Raw genomic sequence first — 12,565 nt, 5'->3', positions numbered from 1 at the left:
CCAGGAACAGGATGGCGGTAGGGGTTGCCGCGGGGCCCCCGTAAGAGGGCCCCGCAAAGTATTTCAGTGTCTGCTAAGCAGACACTGAAATACGGGACGGGTGCAACTGCACCTGTCGCACCCCTGCAACTCCGCCGGCTCAATTCTGAGCCGGCGTCCTCGTTGCAGGGGCATTTCCTCTGGGCCGGCGGGCGCTCTTTTGGAGAGCGCCCGCCAGCCCAGAGGAAATGTCTAAATGGGGTCTTTTGACCGCGGTGCGGTCATTCAGCGGCGGAACCTTGGCGGACGGCCTCTGCCGTCCGCCAGGGTCAAAATCAGGCCCTCAGTTTGGATTAGGTAAGAAAGTTCAGTTTGGTCTCTAAAGAATTGTAATTTAAAACCCTATTTAATGGTTTTAATTCACATTTCTGAAAATGCCTCATTTAGAAAGTTGTAATTTTTATGTCCTAACATTTGGTGCCTGTAGCCCATATCCAGGGTGACATGACAAGGTGTAGCTGGCAGTTGGTTTTAGTGTATTACTCACAGACAGTAAGACAAAGGGGAAATAGGTGTTGGCAGGATTGGCATTTCTGACATGATGGGGAGCAGAGATATCACCTACCACACTTGCACATCACAAAGACTTTCACCTCAGCTCACTCACAAAGGGTTTCACACTAGTAGTTTGTGCCCCCAGACAAGCTGGGGCTAAGGTAGTGTGGCAGGAAATTCCCGACACCTCCATAGTTGGAGGATTCTTGAAGCTTCTCTCACTTCAAAGTTGGCCCCAGTTTCAGACCCAAATCTTCAGATCACTTCAGGACCTATGGACTGTGCCAGGAAGAAGGAATGCCCAGCTGTGAAGTCTCCTCTGTCAGCAATGTTCTTCTCTGCCAACCAAGAACTGCTTTGCTAACTAGGGCCTGCTGTAAGCTGCCCTGCTGAATCCAGGTTACCAGGTTACCTGTGTGGACCCTTGACTCCTGGAAGTTTGAAGGGTCATGCAGCTTGCCCCCTGTTCAAGCCACAGGGACATAATAACTTCCTTTGCCATTCGTGCAACTCATGTAGTTCGACGCTTGCGCAGCTCAACACAAGCACCAGCCCAGGTATACACATCTTGTTATCAGTGCAGAGGCATCACACTGCAAGTCCTCGCAAGCCCCAACAGTTCCTTTGAAGAAGCTCACTGACAGAGGCCCAGAGCAAACCATCTTGTGCTTGGCACTGGCACATTGCTGTGCACGTCTTCATAGTCCCAGCGGCTTCCTAGATGATGGACCTCACATTGCAAGTGTCATCAACTGTCATCAACTCCGCTGTTGTGCAACACATCTTGAAGATGGAGCTTTAATTGCAGCTCCTCATCTATGGCCCTTCGATGCCTGTAGCTTGCACACCTCAACACAAGGAATTTGCACTTCAACACCCATGACCACAACGCCCATGAATTAACTCAGTCCTATATCTGGCCTGTGCTCAAACACAGTATGCCTGAACTAGTGACTTGGACCCAGTCTACCATGACCAGATAACTGTAATTGGTGCTTTTTGCATGTCGGCGCTTGGTTTCTTCAAAACCTTTAAAATGGAATATTTTGGTGTCAAATCATTAATTACATTTTACATCTTGTGATCCCAAGGAGGGAGATCCTCAATCTAGAGATCCCACGGACACCGGGGGACTCACTGTTCCAGCCGCCCCAGCGCCAGAAGCTCCCTTTGTAGAGTTGCTGCAAGGGGGCAGGGCTTCTCCGGATGCGCTACAAAGCACACCCTGCATTCCTGTGGCATGGGATGTATGCAGGCTGGACCAAGGCAAAGCCCAGACCAAGGGCTGGCCCGTCTGCATCCGTCAGAGCCTGAAGTAAGCTAGGCTGGGCTGGGCCACCCCTTGAACAACGAGCACAAGGTACTCCATATCTTTGCTGGCAACGATTTATATTTGTCAGACTTTAATTTTGCTGCAAAGTCCTTGGAACTCCGCACTGTGAGTGAGCCACGGTTTGGTGACAGTGAGGTTGTAATTCCCTTGTACTCCCTTTAGTCTGGTCATGGGGAAGCAGAAGCTACGGAGAATTTTAAAGGATCCTGTATAATAAAAAAAAGTCTGAGCTCAACCAGTAGAAACTGTGTTACGGACAGGATAGACAATATTTTGGAGAAAGTGGATGAGATGCTAAATACCCCAGTTTGTTCAACTATTGACGGTTCACCCAAATCCCAGACCTGGTATGCAAAGAAAAGAAGGGCTAACAAGAAAGTCTCAGAGTTGTTTACAAGGAAAGTGAGCTCTATTTTATCTTCTGATGAATTGATCATGGATTCCCTCCAGCCCTCCAATAACGCAGTCCCTCCAGTAGAGGGCACTGCTGTGTCTACAGCATACCCGAAGACTATCTGTGAAAACAGGTTCGCCGTCCTAAGCCTTCACAAGCAAGCCTGCATAAGGGGAAACAACCTGAACAACTACGTTTGAATTACTACGTGCTTTAACAACGAATCTTGAAGAACTACTAGGTATTAACAACGAAGTTTTGAACAACTACTGGTTTAACAACGATTTTACCTTAACAACTAATGCCAGAACAACGAATTTTAAGGTAAGTGAATTATTTTTTGATAAATTTTAAGGTGAGTTTTATTTTTTTGTTTTTTATTTGTTTGGGGTTTAATTATTATATGATTAATTTGTGTAAGTATATTGTGTGGATTAAGTAATGGATTCTATGGGTTGTGGGTGTTATGGGTGGGGTATTGTATTAATACTCAGGTATTATTTTAAGTACTTTTGTTTTTTTATATGTTGTAATTTATGTTGTGGGTTTAGGGGCGGGATATATGGGATGTAGGGGTCATGGGTGGGTCAGTGTATTAATACTCAGGTATTAATTTGAGTAGTTGTGTTTTTTATATGTTGTAATTTATGTTGTGGGTTTAGGGTCTGGATATATGGGATTTAGGGGTTATGGGTGGGGAAGTGTATTAATACTCAGGTATTATTTTAAGTACTTGTGGTTTTTTATATGTTGTAATTAATGTTGTAGGTTTAGGGTCTGGATATATGGGATGTAGGGGTTATGGGTGGGGAAGTGTATTAATTTAAGTACTTGTGTTTTTTTATATGGTGTAATTTATGTTGTGGGTTTAGGGGTGGGATATATGGTATGTAGGGGTTATGGGTGGGTCAGTGTATTAATACTCAGGTATTAATTTGAGTAGTTGTGTTTTTTTATATGTTGTAATTTATGTTGTGGGTTTAGGGTCTGGATATATGGGATGTAGGGGTTATGGGTGGGAAAGTGTATTAATACTCAGGTATTAATTTAAGTACTTGTGTTTCTTTATATCTTGTAATTTCTGTTGTGGGTTTAGGGGCGGGATATATGGGTTGTAGGGGTTATGGGTGGGGAAGTGTATTAATACTCAGGTATTATTTTAAGTACTTGTGTTTTTTTATATGTTGTAATTAATGTTGTAGGTTTAGGGGTGGGATATATGGGATGTAGGGGTTATGGGTGGGGAAGTGTATTAATACTCAGGTATTAATTTAAGTACTTGTGTTTTTTATATGTTGTAATTTATTTTGTGGGTTTAGGGGCGGGATACATGGGATGTAGGGGTTATGGGTGGGGAAGTGTATTAATACTCAGGTATTAATTTAAGTTATTGTATTTTATTAAAATTTGGTATTTATGTTGTGGGTTTAGGGGTGGGATATATGGGATCTAGGAGTTATGGGTGGGAAGTATATTTATTATTTATTGTATTTGGTTATTTGTTTATTTTTTTTTATTGAAAGTATATTTAGAATTAGGGGTGGGATATAGGGGATGTAGGGTTTATGGTTGGGGTTTTGTTTTTATGATTAGGTTTTTCTTTCTATGTTTGAGTTTTTTTTAATTTATTTTACTTATTTTTTTTGGGATGCAATTTGGTTCATTGGTGGTTTATGATTTTGAAATGTATTTATAGTTTACATTTTTTTATTATGGGTGAATAATTTTTTTGTGTTATATTTTTAGGTTTTGAATTTTTTCTTTTGTTGTTATTGAAGGTGTAAAAATAATTTTGTTTAAAAATAGTTATGTTTAAGAATTTATATTAGATTTTTTAATAGTATAGTAGTTGGTATAGTAGATTTTGGAATGTAATAATGTTATATTTTTTTATTTTAAATATTTATTAGATTTTAATTTTTTGGGTGATTTTTAAAATTTGTTAAATTTTTGTATTTTTTTTATTTATTTTTTTGTTAATGTGATGTAATTAATATTATTCATATTTTTTATTATTTTTTGGATGTATAATTTAATATATAAATTAATTTGTTTTAATATTATTTCTAAAAGTTAATTAATTAAATAATTATTTGTAGATTATTTATAGATTTGTTTTTTTTTAGGTGTTAGAAATTTTTGGATGTGCAATAATGTTTTTTTCATGCAAATGTAATTTTTTAAAAATAAAAATACCATTCATTTTTTAAAAATATTTTTTATTTTGAACATAATCAAGTTTAAAAAATGCAACCAAAATTTTTTAATTATAAATTTATATTTACATATTTATAGAAATGTTTTCCTTATTTATTTATATTTCTTTATCTATTTTTTGTGGTATTTTCTTATTTTCCCTATTGTAGTCTATGAGTGAAATAGTCCGTTTTCTATTTTTAGTGCTCTTCCATGTTTACGTTGTTTGACGTCTTCTGTATTCAGTCGGAGGAGCGTTGAGGTCAAGATAGGACGGAAGCGGAGACCTCGTTCAGGTAAATTGGATTATAATTTTTTTTACAGTATGTAGTAGGGTATTTTTATTACGAAAATAGTTGTCGGAGGTAGTTATAAGGTAGGTAGTAGATTTTCGGTGTTTGTTATGTTTCTTCTGTTTAATTATTTGTTTTCGAATATTTTTGTATACGATAGTGGTTTCGTAAAAGTAAACAAATTTGTTTAGCAGTGTTATATCTTACAAATGATTATACTGCTTTTGGAGTAGTTGGAAAGAATTGTATATTTTTTTGATAAATTTAGTTTTGGGATTTTTGATCGAGTCAGTTGTTCGGTTTATTAATTTTTTTTTTAGTTTATTGTAATAGGTTTTGTGATTAATTTTTCTTTTGTGTTAGTAGTATTCTTTATATCGTTTTCATGTCTTTTTCTTGATAGTTAATGTTTTAATTAATGATGTGGCTTTGGTTAGTATGTGATTAATTGTTTTACTTTTTTTGGGTAAAAAAAAGTATATTTGGTATTTTACGTTTTTTAGATATTTTTCGAATTTCTGCTTTGGTGAAGTATTATATTTTATTTCTTTGATTGTTTGTATAGTATATAAAGTTGGTTTTTTTATCATCCATTTAACATGAATAATGTTTAATTGTTTTTGTATGATTAATGTTTTTTTTTTCTTTTCTAAGTATGAGATGCTGTTTTCTATATTAATGAAGAAGAATTATTCAGCATCACATGTTTGGATAAAGACATGAGAACGTCAAAGGTAGGAACAATTTTTGTTGTGTACATTTAGTGTAAAAAAAGTTTGAAAAATGCTAATTTAATTGATGGTGTTTGTTTTTTTTAGAACTGGCAAGTAATTTCTTAGTAGGTTACTGGTTGTTAGTAATGTAGAATATATGCTAGACTGTTGAGGTAGTCTGATGATGTTATTGTATCAAATTGTTGTACTTTTGCCAAAATTCTTTTGGTCATTTCTTTGCTTTTTTTACTCGTGCGTGGGTTCAGGCTACCTGACAGTTATTGAGCAAGTCTCATTTCTTGGAAACTTTGTTCCTTTTTCAAAATTTCTATGAAATGATACAGGTTTGGGTGGGGTTTACCTATTACTTTATTGAAGGCGTTGTGCCATCCTTCTATGGCATTATTAGTCTTTGCACCACCTTCTAAACAGGTTTGATAGCAGTTCCATCATTCTTTTGGAAATCTTGGCTTTCGTCTGTGACCAGATCTGTTTAGGTGTCCAATCCAGGTTTGTTCGAAGTAATTTAGTAAGGGTTCTAATTTGTCTTCATTTTGTGTATAATAGTTAGACTCTGTTATTGTGTTGTAATACTCATCTACTTTTGTAGGTGGTACAAAGCATAATGCTGTGAGTTTTTTTAATTCAAATTGTGGTATGCAATCTGAGAAATATTCTCTACTTAGGGATGATTTTTGTATTCTATGCCAATATGCTTGTGAAAAGTGGAAAAAGCATCCTTGAATTTGGGTTTGTGGATATATTTTTAGTATTGTATTTATCATTAATAATTTGAAATCTAATATTACTTTTCTAGGTGTTTTATTTGATGTTTTGTTTTTGATTGTTGATAAAAATTCATTGTAAGTAGAGGAATCTTTATCAGGCAGTAATGCATACACTAGGGGGATTGTAGTGTTGTTTTTTGTGGCATGTATGATGTAAATTTGAGTGAATGGATGGGGTGTAGATTTAAAGGTTCCATCCATCATCCAAATTTCACTATTTTGTAGGATTAGTAAGTTGCATGTTGTGCTGAATATTAAAATTCTTTTTTGAGGGTTTTCGTTGTCGTGAATGAGGAAAGTTTATTTGGAGAAGGTAATTGTTAGTTCTGGGGGGATGTTAATGTCTTCATAGGTTTGTGGTGTTATATGTTGGGGATTACTTGCCAGTCTTTGTCGTTGAAATATTCTCCTAAGGTTTGGTACAGAAGGCATGCTACCGGAAATATGTATTGGAATATTTTGTACTACCTCCCTTATAACCTGTCCACAGGAGTCATTGGAGGTGTGTGCAATGTTTTTTATTTTTTGTATGTTTACTCTTATCTCAATTTCTATTGCAGAGGCAGAGTGGTTGTGATCTGTTGTTTTAACAACGGTGTTTTCTAGAGTTACAGATCTGCCTCTACAATGTGAAGAGTAGAATTGTACACATCTCCAATGGCTCCTGAGGTTGACAACCTTGTCTCTGCAATAAAGATAACCTTCATACTTTAGTAGCTGGTTTCCGGTTCTTGAGGTTATGTAACTTGCTTCTCCTTGCGATGCCATTTGTGAAATATCTGTAAATAATATAAAAGAAATAGGTTAAAAGAAGTTTGCAGTTTTTATTATTAAATTTGTGGTGGATTTAGTTTACCACTTAGTAAGTTAATTAATATATAATGTGTCCTATTTGTAAGTGTTTGGTGTAGGTGGTTTGTTATCTTTTATATTTGGTGATTGTGTGTTATTTATTGAGGTAAGTAATTTTTGCTTTTAGATTTGTATTTGTGGGTCTATTGTGTTCCTAGTTTTTGTTATGAGGTAAGTAGTTAGTGGAGTTGTAATAGTATATTATTTGATAATTATTCTGCAGCACCTATGTTAATGTAAGTATCTAGTGAAGTTGCTTTGATTATTTTTTAATGTTTTGAGTATTTTAATGTGATATGAGGTAAGTAGTTGGTGGAGTAGGAATAGTAATTTTTGTGCTATTTATTGTGTAGCAGGTGATGTGATGTAAGTATGTGGTGGAGTTGTTATAGTAAATTTTGGGAAACAGCCTTTATTATGATGTTTTATTTACGAAGTCGTGGTTAATTAAAGTGTAACAATGCTTTTCTTAAAAATGAATATGTTATTTTGTGAGTTAATTATGTATGTTCTGAATAATGCATATGTGTGGTTAAGGTACATAGAAGGGAGTTGGTGAAGGAGGATTATGCAGGTGACAAGGGTTTTAATTAGGTTAGTAGGGGGTTTTAGGTTTTGGGGAGGGGGTGGGGGTTAGGGGGTTTTAGGTTTTGGGGTGGGGTTGGGGGGGTGGGGCATTTTTGGTTTTGTGGAGGGGGTTGGGGTGAGGGGGTTTTAGGTTTTGGGGTGGGTTTGGGGGGGTGGTCTGTTTTTGGTTTTGGGGAGGGGTGGAGGGGCAGGGGGTTTTAGGTTTTGGGGTGGGTTTGGGGGGTGGGGCGTTTTTGGTTTTGGGGAAGTGGTGGAGGGTGAGGGGGTTTTAGGTTTTGGGGTGGGGTTGGGGGGGTGGGGTGTTTTTGGTTTTGGGGAAGTGGTGGAGCGTGAGGGGGTTTTAGGTTTTGGGGTGGAGTTAGGGGGGTGGGGCGTTTTTGGTTTTGGGGAGTGGGTGTGGGGTTAGGGCGTTTTAGGTTTGGGGTGGGGTTAGGGGTGGGGCGTTTTTGGTTTTGGGGAGGTTGTGGAGGGGTAGTGGGTTTTCGGTTTTGGGGTGGGTTTGGGGGGTGGGGCATTTTTGGTTTTGGGAAGGGTGTTGGGGTGAGGGGGTTTTAGGTTTTGGGGTGGGGTTGGGGGGGCGGGGCGTTTTTGGTTTTGGGGAGGGGGTGGGGGGTAAGGGGGTTTTAGGTTTTGGGGTGTGGTTGGGGTGGTGGGTTGAGGGATGTAGGGTGAATGGTGCCTATTAGTTATGCTTTTATCAAGAATGCTTTTAGAATGAAATATTGTTGTTAAGGCATTTGTGGAAAAATTATTAGTAGTAAGAACAAGGTTGGTGTTCTGTCCTTGTTGTTTAGGCACTAGTTGTTTTGGAAGTTGGTGTTTTGTTGTAAAATTTATTATGTTTATTGTTTCACCGTTGTTTAGAGGTAAGTGTTTGGTGGCGTTGTAATAGTTATTTTTTGGATATAATATATGTAGTGTGTTTGCAAAGTGTTTTTAATTTTATTGAATACATGTGTGTTTGGTGTTAAGTTAAGGGGTATTTGAATAAGAATGTTTGTTTAGTTTTATTTAACTAGACAATCTGGTTATATGTTATAATGAAAATATTATACTTACTTTGAGGTTTTTTCTTATTTTAGATGTTATTTTTTAAAACATTGATTTATTTCACTTTTTTATGTCTTCTGGTGTTTTCTTGGGTTCTTGGAGTCTGTAAGAAATAAGAGAGAGTGTATTATTTAGTTTATTCTTTTGTTTTATTAATTATTTAGTTTTTTTGATTTAGAAGTAAGTTTTTTAGTAGGTTTGAAATTTGGTGAATAATATTTGGTTTTTGGTTAAATTTATTAGGTGAATTAATTCCTTTTTTTAAATTAATTTGTAGTTTTAATATTCAATATATATTTTTTAATTATTTTATGGTATTCGTTATTTAACACATTTTTTAATGCAATTGCTTGTGGTTTAGTGAAATTGTTTTTGTATAATGGTAATGGTTTACCTTTGATGGTGAAGGTGTGGTGTTAATCTTTTTGGTCAGATTCTAGATATTTATGCCTGTAACAAAATAGTTGAAAGGTACATTAATTATATATTATTTTAGCTGTGGTATAGGTTAGTAAATTTCTTTATATTTATTTATGGCTATTTTACCTTGTTATCTTAGTAGATGGCGGTGTTGGATAAATTATATTTTAATTCTTTTCCATAGTGATATGCTTGTCTTCTCTGTAAGTTGTTCGGTGTAGTAATGAGTAGAAAATGGAGGTCATTGGTATTTATATGTGTTTTTGTAAGTATTGTTTTATTTGTAAATTGAATGTGTTTTGGATGTGTTTTTTTATTGTGAATTAGTTTGTGATGTTAGATATATATAATTGTGGAGTGTATTTGTTTTGTAGTTTGTAATTTTTTTTGTTCGTTCTCATTTGTTCAGTAGAGGAAGTACTTCCTGTGTCATGTAGAAAGTGTTGTAGGACAATTGTTTTATATAGGTTTTTTTTTTGTGTTGTGTTTGTTTTATAATTATTTAAGTATTATTTATTTTGATTTAAAACGGTGTTTATATGTTTTGGATTTTTGTGATGTTGTATTTTTTGTATGTAGGAAATATATTGTTATTTTCGATTTCGTTTTTTTTTAACGTTGTATTGTAGTCCTTTTAAGAATTTATTTATTAATCGTTACTGTTTAGTTGTGATGTAAATTAATATTTTCCGTTGTTTGGGGTTCGTTTTCAATATATTAGGTGTTTAGGAGTTTTCGGTGTTGGGTAGTGTTTGTTTGGGTATTCGTTGATTGGCTAGTCGTTTGTTTGGGTAGTAGTTATTTTAGGATTCGTTGTTTAAGTATTTGTTGTTTGGGTAGTAGTTTGTTTGGGTATTAGTTATTTGGGGAGTCGTTATTTAGGTAATTATTTTTTTAGGTAGTCGTTGTTTAGGTAGTAGTTATTTGGGGAGTCGTTGTTTAGGTAGTTGTGGTTTACATAGTAGTCGTTTAGTGGAATGTTCGTGATTTAGTGGTTTTCGTAGTCGTTAAATAGGTGTCCGTTGTTCAGGAATCATTTAGTTAATGTTTTTTTTCGTTGTTTAGACTTCGTTGTAAAATAATTCGTTTTATAGGTTTTTTCGGTGTTGGGAAGTCGTTGTTTAAGATGTAGTTGTTTAGATTGTAGTGGTTTAGTGTCATATTCCTGCATAAGGCAAATTAGCTCCCTGTCCGCACCCCCAGGTGATTCTCTTTTCCCGGGAACAGGCTATCCCGCCATCCCAACAAGCTTTCCTCTAACAACCAGCCTGTCACCCTCCTGGTAGTGGTCTCTTGAATTCTGAATGTCCCAGGGATGTAGGTGGGGGATATAGGAACAATGAAGGAAAAGGCAGGGGATGGGCCAATTCACAAAACATGGGGCTGCCAGGGGGGGCAGAGGGGAGGTCTTACATGAGTGTGATAACAAGGGGCCCATATGCTTTACTCAGCATGTCTATTGCTCATATAGATCTGGTCAATCTGATTATAACAAGGGGAGCTTGGTGGGTATGAGATCCCAGCAGCACAATCCCAATCATGTACAGTTTTTCCTGGTAGATGTTCCAAAGGTGACGTCCCATAGCAGTGTGGACCATGATTCCTTGGCAAATATAGTCATCCACTAGTTAAGGTTACTCAATTATTAGGGGTCACATCACAAGATTAGGGTGCATTGAAATTCCAGACAAGTCTGTGGATGTAGTGAGAGTGTCCTTGATGGACTGTGGGCTGGTTAATGGTTTACTGGCCATGGATGCAGGTAGAATATGCCATGCCTCTACTCGGATTCAGATCAGATTTAGGGACGACTATAATTTGCAGAATATTCCTAGCAGTGATTCACAGGGCGATCATGACAGGCATAGTGGCCCGGGGGACATTGGCTGACTGTATATCATTTTCCAGGAGGTCAGTTATATCACAGCCCTGAAAATGTGCACAAAGCCACTGGGGAGGAACCCCTGGATAACATGAAATCTGAGAAAGAGCGAGTAAGCGATCAATCTATAAACTGTAAGGTACTTACCTGGGAGATTATTCTTGGGGGAGGTGGGGACAGCATGCCATCTTGTAGACATTGGTGGAAGACAGGAGGAGTCAACAATGAAGCGCCCAACAGCTGACCAAGTCATTGGAATACAATTCTTGTCATGGAATGTCGCTGGGATTGGTACTAAATTGGTGGATGCTGACTGGGGTAAATTTATAGACAATTATGATATTTGTCTATTTCAGGAAACCTGGAATCTGTGGTCAGTTACTAGGAATAGATAAACCTTTTTTTATTCCTATGCAGTTGGATCACATAGAGGTAGGACCTCAGGGGGTTTGGCCACATGGATTTGCACAGGCTTACAATGTTCAGCTACGATTCTACCCACTAGTTCCCCAGACGTGCTGGCCGTAAGAATGGGCTTTAGCAGTGGAAACATCATTTTGCTGATAAATGTTTATAATTGAGTCGTAGGGAGGAAAGATGAAACCCAAGTGCTTTCTGCCATGGAGAATTTCCTGATTGAGAATAGAGGTGTTGGGGAGCTCTTTTTAGCAGGTGACGTGAATGCTACTTGTGAACCCCTTTGCTCATTTGACCCAGACTTAGTGGAAGAGCAAAATAGAGAGTGAAGAATACCACCCCTAGATCGTCCTCCTGTTAATTGGTCCCCAAGAGTAGTACAACTACTTGTCCTTACATTAACTTTTGGTTTAAGAGCCACAAATAGGCGGACTTTATCTGATAGGGGTGGTAAGCACACCTTTAACAGGCCTGATAACATGTCATATTGACTATTTTCTGATTAGTCTAAAGTGTTGGCTGTACATCCACGACATGGTGGTCCTTGACAGGACGGATAGTGATCAAAATACCCTCAACTTCACCCTGTCTGCCTCCTTCGCTAACACCCCAAAAATCCGGGCTGTGCTCAAGTAGAAAACACTGAACTTTCCAATAACTGTAAGGCTATTAAATGTGGATGGATCAAAAGGAAACCCGAGCTTGTGGAAGCAGTTAACTCCATGGTGATGGAGCAAGTAGATCTACTGAGTATTCTTGCTCCAGAGGAGAGAGGGCTGGTTTTGTCAAAAACCCTTGAGCTTTTTTTTTTTTATTTAAGAAAGCTGTTGGCCCAGGATACTAAAGCCCATATTTATACTTTTTTAGCACCGCATTAGGGTACATTTGTGATGCAAAAGCGGCGCAAACTTACAAAATACAATTATATTTTGTACGTTTGCGCTGCTTTTGTGTCAAAAAATGATGCAAATGCGGCTCTAAAAAGTATGAATATGGGCATAAGTGCCCAAGTAAAGGGCAGAAAGAAAGTCCCTGGTACACCAAGGCCTGTAGGATATCCAAAACGCAACTACTGCAAGCCATTCACAGTAAGGTCAGGTCACAG

The 12,565-nt window shown here is 37.2% G+C and overlaps 1 protein-coding gene across 1 annotated transcript in view; it reads right to left on the bottom strand.

The window, feature by feature from the left end:
* Positions 1 to 12,565, bottom strand: part of LOC138265293 (cytochrome P450 2J5-like) — a 272,214-nt gene that overhangs the window by 71,819 nt on the left and 187,830 nt on the right. The window lies entirely within an intron of this gene.

The sequence above is a fragment of the Pleurodeles waltl genome, chromosome 11, assembly GCF_031143425.1.
Source record: "Pleurodeles waltl isolate 20211129_DDA chromosome 11, aPleWal1.hap1.20221129, whole genome shotgun sequence".
Lineage (NCBI taxonomy): Eukaryota > Metazoa > Chordata > Amphibia > Caudata > Salamandridae > Pleurodeles > Pleurodeles waltl.
Note: the sequence above shows the minus strand (reverse complement) of the source record. Positions and strands in the feature narration are given on the sequence as shown.